Consider the following 14,052-nt stretch of genomic DNA (forward strand, 5'->3'; position numbering starts at 1 on the left):
TGACAGGGCTAACTATGCTGTTAAAAACAAACAAACAGGATACCGTGAGTGTAACGACTGCGCAAAAGTGGTTTTCAAAATTCCGAAGTGGTAACTGCGACGTGGAGGAGGCCACGCGCGCTGAAATCTTGACTCCTGAAGTCTTTAATTGCGACGCCTTGCTCGAACTCGTGGAAGCTGAGCCAAATTTAACAGTCGATATGATAGCTCAGAGGTTGAATTCATCGCATGGAACCGTTCACAGGCAACTGGTTCAGTTGGGGAAAGGTTTCAAAGCTAGGAAAATGGGTTCCGCATAGACTTTCCGTCGCCAACCTCCAGCAGAGAGTGAATGTATGTTCTTAGCTGCTGCAACGGCTTGAAAATGAAAGTTTTTTTAACCGTATCGTTACTGATGATGAAAAATAGGTCCTTTAAAATAATCCGGTTCGCAAACGCCAATGGTTAGATAAAGATGAAACACCAGAACCGACCCTAGATATGGCCTTCACCCCAAGAAGATTCTCCTGTCTATTTGGTGGCATATGGCCGGTATTGTTTATTATGAACTTCTGGAACAAACCAGGCTATAACTGCTGATTATTATTCCCATCAGCTATCAAACCTGAATGAGGCACTTAAAAAAAATCGACCGTCTTTAATGAATATACGCAAAGTTTTGTTTCACCACGGCAACGCAAGACCTTATACCGCAAGGCAAACATTAGGCAAGCTGAACGAGCTCGGATGAGAGCTAATGCCACATACACCATACTTTCCGGATATTGCACCTTGCGATTATCACCTTTTCCGTGGACTTCAATCCCATATAAGTAACAAGAACTACTCCTCAAAAGAAGCTATAAAAAGGGATATCAAAGCGTATTTTGGCTCCAAGGACAAACAATTTTTTGAGCAGGGGTTTAAAAATTTGCCTAAACGTTGGGAAGATATTGTAAATAATGAAGGAAAATATATTATTGATTAATAAATACTTCAAACATTTTTTTTATTAATATAATTTTAAAACCACCTTTATAAACCGCACGAACTTATGGACTGACCGGATATTAATGTATTTTTCCCCTGCTTTTTTTATTATTTGACTATTATTTTTCTTCGTTCTTAAGTATTTTTCTCAAAGGATTTTCGAATTGTATTAACTTTGGTACATGAACTAAAAAACATAATGTTTTTCTTAGACTAAAAGATTGATAAGAGTAAAAATTAGTACTGATATTATTATGAAAAAGCAAATTCAATGATTCGAGCGCATTCATTTACTACACCCTTACCTTAAGCGGGAAAACATAATTTAAAAAGCGTTACTTTCGCGCATACCGCATCTGGTGCTGTTATTATTATGAACACTCCTGTACATGCATAATGTTTAATCTATCTGCTATTATTTATTATATTATATCTTGGACTGTGTCTAGCTGCCGCCATGAGTTCGTCTATTGTTTTAAGATCGGTCCATTCTTTAATGTTGTCCAAACATATCTTTTTTTGATCGCACCCCTGCACCCTTCGATTATCCCTTATATGACTGATTGCAGTAGCCAATATTTATCACTTCGTCTCGCCAATAAATTCTGGATTTCATATGCATACGTACTAAGTTTTTATTTATACAAGGTGGCTGATGAAAGCCGCTACCAAAAAAAAATTGAATAACTTTTTTTCTTTTTAAGTTATCTGTTCCATTTTTGTTTTCATTTGCAGATTGATCTTTAAAATTTATTAAAATGGATAACTGGGACACGCAAACAAGAATTTGGATAGTCCGCCGCTATCACGCACTGGAGTAAGAAATTTTGGTACAGAGAGAGTACAGGCGGATGTTTGGCGGCGATCCCCCGAGCAGATGGACCATAATGAGACTGGTGAATAATTTTGCTGAGCAAGGAACAGTCGCAAGAAGGCCTTATCATCGAAACCCACCAGTTCGGACGGAGGAAACGATCGCTGCTGTAGCTGCAGCTATACAAAGCAATCCAAGGGTTTCAACAAGAAGCTTATCTGCTCAACTTGGTGTCAGCCGACAGTCTTTGCAAACAATAATTCACAAAGATTTAGACTTATTTCCCTACAAAATTCAAATGATTAACAAACTGAATGCAGCAGACTTGCCGATTCGCTTGGAATTTTGCCAGAAGATCCTGCAAATGGTGGAAGAATACCAAAACATGTTAAACTGCCTTTTCATGTCTGATGAGGCCCATTTCGATTTAAACGGCAATGTGAACAAACAAAATTGTCGAATATGGAGTACTTCTAACCCACAGATACTCCACGAGACGGAATTGCATCCTCTTCGCGTGACAGTGTGGTGTGCGGTTTCTTCACGCTGTATTATCGGGCCTTATTTTTTTGAAGAAAATGGTCACACCGTTACGGTTACTGGAGACCGTTATTTGAAAATGCTGAAAGAATTTTTCTATCCAGAACTACGCCGAAAGAGAATTCCTTTCAACTCTGTGTGGTTTCAACAAGATGGGGCAACGTCTCACATAGCCCAGACTGTTATGACAGAGTTGCGACGAAAATTTCCCAATAAACTGATTTCAAGAAACTCCGAATTTTGTTGGCCCCCCAGGTCGCCTGACCTTACTGCACCTGACTTTTTCTTGTGGGGTTTATGTAAACAAGAAGTTTATAAAACAAAGCCAACAAATTTGGATGAACTAAAACAATCCATTGGGGCAACAATTGCGGTTATTCCTGTCGCAACTCTCAAAGCAGCAATGAACAACTTTTTACTAAGATGCCGCACTTGTGTCAACGAGCATGGGGGGCATTTAAATTCAATTATTTTTAAAACTAGTTAAGCTACATTTAATAAAAATAAATGAATTCCATACACTAAAAAAAAAGTTATTTGAGTTTCTTAATGTAGCAAAATTCATCAGCCACCCTGTATAACTGTATATATATTTTCCTTTTCCTTTCGATCTGCATTCCGTCATCTGCTTCTTAGTATTCCAGGCTCATCAATATTTTCAATCAATCAGACAAATAGCATACATATTATATGTATGTATTCATCAGCTCAAATGTTGTGCTGCTGTTGCTGTAATACCCTTACTTCTTACCACAATCCGTTCTAAGTACCGCAATAACTAGAGGTATACGCGCGATTTAACTATTTGCTTTTGGACTTTAACGGAAGACATGTTAGCCAATAAATGCTTATTAGTGGCTTTAGAAAACCAATTATTTAAACAATCCTGCAAGAGTTACGGAATTTCACTCTTCTAGTATACGATAATTAGCCTATGACAGCAAAATTAGCAAGGTCATTGTCTAAAATGCGGACTAAGCAACAATACCAGGATAAATCTCATGCACAACAAACAAAGACGCGCAAAAAATAAAAATAAACAGTGAGCCGATTAAAAGAATCCGACGAATTCCATTTCCGACACACAAATATACTCGCGATTACCTAAGTATGCGCGTACAAGTTTATATTAAATGTACGCAACGTTAAAAATGTACCTATAGGTAAGTATATTTACACATGTACGTATGTATGTTCGTGAGATTAGAATTAAACACGTTTCCCTTATCAGGGAATCGGGCGAATGCGATATGCAATTTTGTAAGCGCATATACATAAGAATATGCACATATCAATAAAATGTTTGTATACACAACTGATCTTTTGAGCGGTCAATGTTGTTGTTGTAGCAGCATAAACATTCCCCCTACCTACACACGGGGAATGCTGCTGGAGTGACAGTCCTTGGCCGGATATAAATCCGGGTCGTTTCGGTAACGTAGAACCGACTGTCGTGGAAGTGAGCGGTCAATCTTATTTTTCTGTTATTGTCTCTTATTAAATACACTAAGCTCACTCCTTCAAGTTTATGGTTATGTATGTATGTAGTAGGTACATAAACGTGTATGCAAATCCACATGGAATATTCGTTAGCCTTTAATCGTTTATCTATCTCTTTCAAAAGGCTATAGCGGCTCTACTGTACCAAGACGATACTAATAGCACGAAAAATAAATAGCAAAAAACAAAAATAATATAAAACGCCGCTATTTCAAAGATAAGACCGAAAATATAATTCTATTTCACCAGCTGAAATAGCTCGCAATTGTGAAATCAGTAACACTTGCTGCTCCTCCGTCCACCCGTTGGGGCAGCAGCAAACTTTTCAGTAATAATTCATGCATTTATTCACATGTACATATTTATATCGACGTGCACACATACACATACATATATTAATGTATATGTATAAAGCAAGCTATAGGTGAGACTCTAGTCGACTACGTTTCGAGTGAGTGATAAGATGATATGTTGTTGTTATTGTTTGCAACTGTTTGGAAATATGCGAAAACGAAAATTTTCCTACTGACCTAACTGAACGAATAAATAACAATGAATAAAAAAAAAACAAGTATTCATACATATGTATGCATGTGTGACTGTTGTATGCACTTATGAATGCGTGTAGTATTGTAGATTGTAATCAAAAAAAGCTATTGTAAAACACTATTGTGATATGACAGAGCGATTAAATCGCGTAATTCAAACATTCACGTACATAAATTTTCCTGGCCTTAATTTAGAATTTTATAGTTATTTCTAACTTTAGCACAAGTACTTAAACGAAATAAGATATAAACAGGTAAAATTCGGATTAACGAATGTTTATCAAATCAATAAGAATAAGGAAAAGAAAACTACATTAATTTCGGACCGAACGTTATATACCCACGCATATTTTAGTGAAATTGAAAATACGGTCCGGCCGTATGAGTTTACAAGCTATCACTCTCATGATATATGATTCATAACATATAACAAGTGGATATGAAATGAGGTGGATGAGTCCTATGTTTGGACGAGTTTTAAGTGTAAAGGTAGCCACAAACAGGGCACAAGTCCCACTTGTAATTTTTCCACTTGCTCTTATCTCTACAAACTGCGCCTCAAACTAGCAACAAGTCTCAGGTAAAATCCAATTTTCACTTTTACTTTGAAATTGGGTCTGCACTTTGCCATACACAATGGATTTTCTTCCAACTGCAACAAATCGCTGGGAAATGTACCCTGTTTGTGGCCAGCTTAAGTCGTTATCGTGTTACACGCACTTGCCTAAAAAGTTATGGCATCGCCCATTTTATAAATTTGTTTTCCATCGTATTTGTTTCTTGGGTTTACCGTTTATACCAAATTTGAATGATTTTCCTTTATTTAAAATTTCCGTTATATGGGAGGTCTGCATGATTATTGACCTATTTCGTCCATTTTAACTCTAAACTTAGTACCTTTCTGAGTTTCGCAGACTTTTCGCCTAAACGTTTTCTCGAGTTATTCTAGCTATGAGTTATAGCTACGTGCATTGGACTGATGGGAATTTAGTCTACACATATAAAAGTGTACTTTTTAACTGGTCACCATATTATTTATGCTGGATCTAAATATGTGTCCAACTGGCGCTAGTTAGCACGAGAAAGAAAAGACTGGTGCGCTTTGTTAAACTGAGTCGAAATTGCGTAAGAAGAAAAATTGGGTGTAGAGTCCATTTTTCGAAATCATAATTGCGTCGTATTTTTTGTTGTAGCAGCATAAACATTCCCCATACATATGTGGTGAATGCTGCTGAAGTGACAGTCCTTTTGGCCGGGAATAAATCCGAGTCGTTCCGGTAACGTAGAAACCAACTGTCGTGGGAACGATCGTGCGTAGTATTTCGCTTCTTTGGGTTCATTCTTCTTCTTCTTAATTTTCGCTATAACCGCTTACGCGATTTTGGCCGAGTTTAACAAAGCGCGCCAGTCATTTCTTTCTCGTGCTAATCGGCGCCAGTTGGACACACCAAGTGAAGCCAAGTCCTTCTCCACCTGATCTTTCCAACGCAGAGGAGGCCGCCCTCTTCCTCTGCTACCACCAGCTGGTACCGCATCGAATACTTTCAAAGCCGGAGCGTTTGTATCCATTCGGACGACATGACCCAGCCAACGTAGCCGCCGGATGTTTATTCGCTGCGCTATGTCTATGTCGTCGTAAAGCTCATACTGCTCATCGTTCCATCGTCTGCGATATTCGCTGTTGCCAACGTGCAAAGGTCCAAAAATCTTACGCAGAATCTTTCTCTCGAACACTCCAAGCGTCGCTTCATCGGATGTTGTCATCGTCCAAGCTTCTGCGCCATACGTTAGGACGGGCATGATGAGAGAAACTATTATTATTATTTGAACGAAATTGGCGTAATTTTGGCTCATTTATAACAAATATATACTATAATATTATATAGAAGTTGAGCCTCGTTACTGGCCAATTTTGTCCATTTTCAATTCCAAACTACCTTGGACAAAGAGTAATAAATGTAACTAAGTTTCATTGTAATATATTAAGTTTTGCTTGAGTTATTGTATACACATAGGAACCGGCAGCATGGATAAATCGACACACATACCACAGTTATCTCAATAAAATTATAATACCCTTGTGCAAAAGTGAACGCTGATTTAATAAATATGAATATTTATAGTATAGAAGAAAATGCAATTGAGGTACTCCTACCTACAACTAATTATATAGAGACTACATTAGTTTAGTCTGGTATTTTATAAATCTGAATTTAACAATTATTTTTAAATACTTTAGTTCTTCTATGATAACAGTTATCGATGATTTGGATGATGGAGCGACTAGTTGACTTCTTAAAGAGATCTAAGTGGTTTAATCCTTTTGCATTATTCCATGGAATAGTTCACGAAAAAAAATCTCTCTTCTCATTAAGAACGGAATAATGCAATGAATTATTTTTTTGTTAAATATTGAGGAACACAAATAAGTTTTGTAATCCTGTAACATCCATTCTAGTACTCCATTAGAACTAACAGTAAACAGTCTAATAGTCTTGCCTACACAAGGTATTTCGAGTACATCGCTCAGCGGTGCTGCAAAAGCGTTAAGCAACTTAGTTACACACAATGGGCCTTAGGGCCACCGAATGTATTGTCTTAGACAACCAACCTGGCTAACCTAACCTATCGATGATTTTTGTTCGCAAAACTATTCAATAAAAATCAGTTAGGAACTTTTACTTAGTTTTTCATAAATATTCAAAACCGAAAATATCTGTTATTTGTAGCGCAATTAAATAAAATTATTATTTTGCATCTACCCAAATCTCATTTTCTACAATGATTCTAGCGCCAAAATCATTGAGCGGAAATTAGAAACTCCCAGAGCTACCAACATATTTATATACATAAATATTACACTCACCATATCCACCATTTGTTGTAGCAAAACGCTTACATATTATAATTGAAACTGAATGGAGTTCAAATTGTAAAAAGAACAGTGAAATTAATACCAACAAGTTATAGCACTGAGCAGCAAACTCGGTCGCATGAACACCATAACCATCACAACTATTTCCGAATTTATATTTGTACAGTAAACTACAAACAGGCAGACTTAACGCGGTATCTGTATATACATATGTATGTATGTATGTATAGAAAACATGGCAATAAACCAGACCGGCAAGCAGCAGCAGTCCACAACCACCAAATGGAATGATTATCGACAAGTTAAGCTACGTAGAAATACAATTGACATTCTGTAAATGCAAAAAACCGGTTTCTCTTCAATTCCAGAAAACGAAAAGTCAAAAATAAAGCAGCTAAAACATATGTATGTATATAGTGGTGTTTATTAAGTCACGCCTTTCCCTCTTATACAGTTTATGCGCGCGTAAATGACAAGATAACATGCGTTTTTCTTTTCCCTAAGCATTACCATGAAGTTAACAGAAGAAAGCCAATGTTTCTTTTTTTTTGTTTTGTTGGTGTAGTTGGTGCTGTTGTAAGAGCAAAAATATTACCCTTGAATGTTTTTGAAAATGGTGCTGAAGTGGCACTCCTGAGCCGGATATAAATCCCGGTTGTCCCGATAACGCAGAACCGACTACCGTGGAAACGGTTGTCATTGTTTTTTGTTTTTTGCAATTCTGTTACATTGATAACCCAAGCACATAGTAAAAAATACTAAGCCACATAAAAATTGTACGGAAATTTATGTATTAACCTTTATAACAAACGTTTTGACATACAAACCTTACACAAATCAAATAAATTCCAGCAGTTAATTGGATTGCATCAACTTTTGAAATAAATTGCACAGCAATTTATTAGATAGCGGTCTATACTATTCATAAAATTTATATTTCATATACATACATATATGGAGCGTGATTTTCGCCGTTTCCTGTTAACCCATACAATGTGATCGGATAGTCAAGTGTTTGTCTGAGGGTGTTTTTTAAACTGCGTCCACTACAGATGCCTTAAGAAATTACCTTACTCTCACGGTCTGGTAAACTCGTTGGAAAAATTTTGCCCTGCGCCCCCCTATATAGCGAAATTTTATAAATGCAGATCAATTTTTGACACTTAAAGAATTTTCCACAGTACGCCGTTTAGCGGTTGAAAAAAAAAACGACTTGTGCGACAGGTAGGCAAAATACAACATGGACGCTATAAACAAACGAGTTGAGCCCACAAGGCATGCGCAAGCTCTGCAGACAATTTTGGTACGTTTATTTCAAACAAGACGCCGCACGCGATACCATTACTGAAATCCAAAAAAAAAGCAACAACACATACCACATATGCAAAACTGAAACTCAGAACTCACACCAAAATGCAACAATTGGCATGCACAGCCATTTAAATGAACACACAGACGAAAAACTGGCTTATTTTCACAGCTGCTGTTGCTACGTTTGCTAAATACGAAGAACCTAACGTCGCTATCGGCGTCTTAAGTCACAAAAACATGTGGCTTTATTGACTTCACAAAACGTGCTGTAACGTCATGCACTCCTCTACGCATCTCAATGGCAAGGGAGCGTTAAACGTGCTTGTAATTGACTGACCGACCGCCAGATAGACCAGCCGGAAAATTTAAGCAGCTTAATTGCAATTTCGCTCTACACTCGCTTAAACCGATGATTCGCTTGTGTGTTAAAATAAACACATATTTACATTTGAATATATATCGGAAGTTGCATATAAAAATTCGTCAATATATTTATATTGTATGTTTATATAAACATACATATACTAAATATGTATGGTTGATATTGGAGAATTTCTTCTTCGTTGTTTAGCTGTCGATTTTTGACTTTTGTTCTTTACGCGCATGCACGTTGTTGCCGTTTTTATTGCATTTGTACGAGTAATAGCAAGCAACAATGGCATTGCGTTGGTGGCACTCGTAATCCAGCAATGTTATGAATTGTGTATATACATATGTATACTGAGTATATCCACATGGTTCATGCGTACGTATTTCAGAATTTGTGTACCTACTACATTTGACCAGTCGGCAGAGAACGCATTCATAGATTTGCGTAAACGAATGTAGTACCTGTTTCTAACTTTGTTCAAACCCGCTTTTTCCCATTCAGGGATATGTAGTAATTATTAAAACCAAATGAAATTGTAGCGACGACGATATCTTAGTGACAAAATTTGTAAATTCGTATTATATACACACTTTTTTGGTTATTTTATTTGTGAAATCATGGAAAACCAAATTGAAAAACTCTTCTAGTATGAAATCACAAGCGAAAATATCGTGATATGAATATTTTTAAGCAATGTAAGCATTCAAATTATTAGTTGATTTTCCTTTTTAGAGCTTATTATATGGAATCGCTATAAGATAAGAAATATAATATCACAACGAGAAAGTACGGGTTTTTCCCTTAACGAGTACAAAAATGAATGATTTGTTTGTTTATTTAATACTAAATACTTATTTAATACTAAAACCAAATACATACAAACTACAGGATGTTCTAAGTTACCGCAATGTTGATTATAAAACCAAAGAAGGTTGTGGCGAAGAGGTGTTCCCTGAATAATAATGTTAGATCCCCAACTGACCTAATGATTGTGAAAGGGAATGATTGGTAAGAATAACTTGTTGAATAATACGTAAAGTAGAATGCGATACTACTCTTACCACCTGCTTTATGTTCCAAAACAGTGAATTGCAAGTAAGAAAAGTTGTTGATTGTTCAGCGTCAAATATTTTTATTGCCACAACAAAAATTGTATTGCTAAGCATCGATAACACTATAGAATCCTCTAACATATATTCGTCCGTTCATAATCTCAAAAGGCAAATGAAATGTGAATGAGAGAGAATTGTGAATGAGAGAGAATTACTTTTGAATAATAAGACCATTTCGAATATTGACAGAAAAGGAGTTCTTAATTTTTGGATCGCACCGAGGACGAACAGTTCCAGGTAAAGGAGAGTATTACCTGGAACTGTTCGTCCTGGGTGCGATCCAAAAGTTATTCTTACCCAATGGAAAATACTTTAAATTTTGAGTTTAAATATCTATTTTGAATTTTTGTAACGCAAGGTACACTTAGAAAAGGGTTGGTGTCGAAATACTGTATGTACAAAATCCTAAAAACAAAATTCTGTATTAAAATATAATGTTAACAATGTTAAAGAGGTAATGTAATTATTTAATTTATTATTATTTTTTATTATTTATTATTCGAGATATTAAATAAAAAATAATAATAATAATAATTTTTTCTTCAGTTTCGATAGAATCCACAGTATTTTTGCGTAGAACTCCTTTTCGCGTGGGCGGCCTTCGGCCGCGCTTCAAAAAAATAACCCTCATCAGTCCGACTCCGGCTACGCAATCCACCGTATTTTTGTGAACCCTTTTTCGCGTGGGCGGCCTTCGGCCGCGCTTCAAAAAAATAACCCTCATCAGTCCAACTCCGGCTACGCAATCCACCGTATTTTTGCGTAGAACTCTTCTAAAAAAAAAACGAACAGCTGCGAAGAATTATTAAGAAAAGAAATGAATTAAGTCACACTACATATTTAAAAAGAATTCCAAAAAATATTGTAATTGGCAAAACTAAAATATTGTTATCGCTTAAACATATACATACATATGTATATTGATGGAATAAATTTTTATTTTGTTACTTCTTGTATGACGAAAAACACAAAACTTGAATAAAGCAGAATTTTTCGCATTAAACATGCAGAATTTTGAAAAATCAGAATTTTGGAAAGCAGAATTTTAAAAAGCAGAATTTTTTTGCAATTTACAGAATTTTGTCACCCAGAATTTTGTAATACAGAATAATGACACGCTCCCCTTAGAAAATATTGGTAGACAAATTGTTTCTCCATAATATGGTATGAGTAAGCTGTATTATACGGCTCTATTGAATTATTTAAAATATTGGTGTTTTGGTGGCATCAGCAGAATGTAGGTAATCAATATTCAAAGCTGTTCGTATCCATGTGCATAAGAAGTTACTATTTCTTTTGAGACGATTTCGCGAGTCAAGCTATCTGTGATAATGCATAAAGTAGGTCACTACTCCTATTGTACTATATATATTCGTTCTATCCTATCTATTAAATTAGAGGTTTTTGCTTGCACCTTAAACACGTTAACCAATATGGTTTTAATTCATTTCTTAGTTTTTAAATAGATATCAATTGAAAATATGCATACACTTTTATTTGGGTTTGCTCAACTTATCTCATATTTAGAATTATTTATTACATTTGACACCACCAAAGTATTTAATATGAAAAACAAATTTCAGCTCAATAAACTCAATATTTGTGGGAATAACGTTACTGAATAATAAACATGTGAGTATTTGATATTCTGAATTCATGTTCAATTCTAATTAAATTGCAGACAAAGCAGATTTTTCGTTTATGCTTACTTCACAAAATATGCAAGTACATGCAAAACGCATGTTCATTTAAAGATATGTATTATGTATGTATGCGCAGTAACTTTTTATAGTCAGAAAGTGTTTTTAAACTCTTTTCCCCTACTGAATTTAACCCATCCCCTGTTAAACAGACATTCTATGAAGCACCTTTATTTTTAAGTTAAATTTACGTAAATCCCATGCTCATGATACCCTTTTCATAAGTTCACCTACATACAGCTAAGGTTATGGGCATATGTTTAAGAAAATTATGCTAAAAGAAGAAAATAATTGTGTATGTTGGTACAATTATTAAAAGCATACGCGTACATTAAAAAAAAAAAAAACGGAGCGAATCGCAAAATGCGAGATGACAAGCCAACAATTCGAACAAACACACAATAGCAACAACGAAATGGAAAATCAATCAGATAAAATCACTGGACTATCAAATACATTTTGTTTTCGTTCAGTCGTGTATTTTATATACCAGAGAAGTTCAGGTCAGTTTTGTTGGTCACGTTTAGTCATTTGAATGCTATTTTGTAGCAGCAATGGCAAAAATTGCAATTCCGCGTCAAAATGTGTCAACAATGTTCGCCGCCATACTTCCACTAGTTATTCACTCGCGCCATCAGAACTCGCCAAAATATTCAACTATATTTTTTTTTGCTTTTTTTACTTCACTTTATTACTCGTTACTTTCTTTCCCTGCGCGGCGTGCAAGTGTGAAGAGTTTTACTGCAAAGCCTTCTGCCAACGGCTTGTCAGCTAGATATGAGTTGCGATAAACTATTAATGCTCTTAACGTAGTAAAGGGCTAACTTAATTTACTATAACTTAATAAATCGTATGGTTTTACAATTTTACTTGAAAAACCATCCACCAACTCGAAACAAAAAATCACTTAATATCAATAAATTTTCTATATTTTTCCCGACAACTGGTTTAGAGAGCCGTTTCGGTTTAAGAACAACGCTTACCACATTTAGGTTTCACTATTTTAATGGGACAACATTCACGAAACGATTTGTTGAATGGCCACTATGTATGTACTTATTGACCGACTTAAATATGTTCTGCAACTGTGGCCAAGTCTAAAAACGAAACCAAGAAAGAATGCGCGACAACTTGCAGTTTCAATTTTTATCAACAGACACGTCAACAAACTTTTAGATTATAATATATTAGCAAACTTTTTTTCAGTTGCAGTTTTAAGGTTCAGCCTTTTTTAGTTTTTACGGCCGCGGCGACAGACCGTGGATTTGGTGTTGCTACTCGCTCACTTGCGGAAGGCTTGCGTTTTTCTGCGTTTGGTTAGCCCTTTTCGCTGGTACAGAACTGAAATTTTTTCTCGAATAAATCGAGCAAACACAACTTTTCAACGACTATTTTTCATACACAAACACTTGCGTGGGTGACCCACCAACAAATTCCACTTATTTTCGTTATTATTGATGCTTTTATTTAAAAATTTTCGCAAATCTTTAAGAGCAACGCGTTCCCTGACGAATCACTATATTTTACACTCGTAGCTTTCAAAATGGCGGAAAATGGTGGAGAACACGGCGATTCTTTTTGCTGCTCTGCTTCTTCTTCCCTAATATTTTAGTACATAAATGACGCGATAGTGCATTTTGCACAAGCCTTTCCAACGAACGAGTGAAAACTGTATCGCCGCACTGACAGTTAACTCGTTATATTTGCCGATTTTCAGTTTTCACCAGCTCGTTGGGTATTGTCGAATTCAGTTTTTATGAAAAATATACTTATTCCAAAGTAGTCGCAAGAACGCCTGAAAAATTACACGAACCTTTGGTTTTTTCCAGCAAATCACAAGATATTCAATTTATTTCCTGCAAAAAAATATTCAAAAGCGCAGCGGATATCACGATCTGCAAGCATTAATAATCAACGAATCGTAACAAACTGAGAATTATTTTAGTACACGTTGCCATGCGGCATTTTCAACGTTCAGAGTCGCATCAGGGGTACGTTCAAACAATATTCGCAATAAAAACTTTGATACTAAAAGACTTATCCAAAAATGATCGGAGAGAAGATAACCTAGACGGAAGTGACATAAATCTAGATATGGTGTGAGATAGAACCATGATGTATTAAATAAGTTGTGGTTGAAAACTCAGTGCGACTTTCTTTTAAGGTACTATATTCCTAAAAGCCTACCGCATTTGATACTACATATAGTATCATCCACTCTATTAAATTATGTTACCTTTGACAAGACGATTAAAGTATGCCATGAATGTCCTAGTAGCCGGTGTGCTAATTAAGTTAGGGTTATCTGTCCTA

The 14,052-nt window shown here is 35.8% G+C and overlaps 1 protein-coding gene across 7 annotated transcripts in view; it reads right to left on the bottom strand.

Moving 5' to 3' along the window:
* LOC129236359 (C-terminal-binding protein) overlaps positions 1-13,682 on the bottom strand; it is a 38,759-nt gene extending 25,077 nt beyond the window's left edge. For 2 of the 7 annotated variants that reach the window (XM_054870708.1, XM_054870706.1), the window contains exons 1-2: positions 13,553-13,675; positions 12,723-13,339 (exon numbers count right to left, since the gene is read on the bottom strand). The gene's annotated coding sequence lies outside the window, so the exon portion shown is untranslated. Of the gene's footprint in view, positions 1-12,722; positions 13,340-13,552 lie in introns of all 7 variants that reach the window. The other 5 variants (XM_054870707.1, XM_054870704.1, XM_054870711.1 and 2 more) reach the window with 3 other exon arrangements.
* Positions 13,683-14,052: the final 370 nt, after the last annotated feature.

The sequence above is a fragment of the Anastrepha obliqua genome, chromosome 1 (assembly GCF_027943255.1).
Source record: "Anastrepha obliqua isolate idAnaObli1 chromosome 1, idAnaObli1_1.0, whole genome shotgun sequence".
In the NCBI taxonomy this organism is placed as follows: domain Eukaryota; kingdom Metazoa; phylum Arthropoda; class Insecta; order Diptera; family Tephritidae; genus Anastrepha; species Anastrepha obliqua.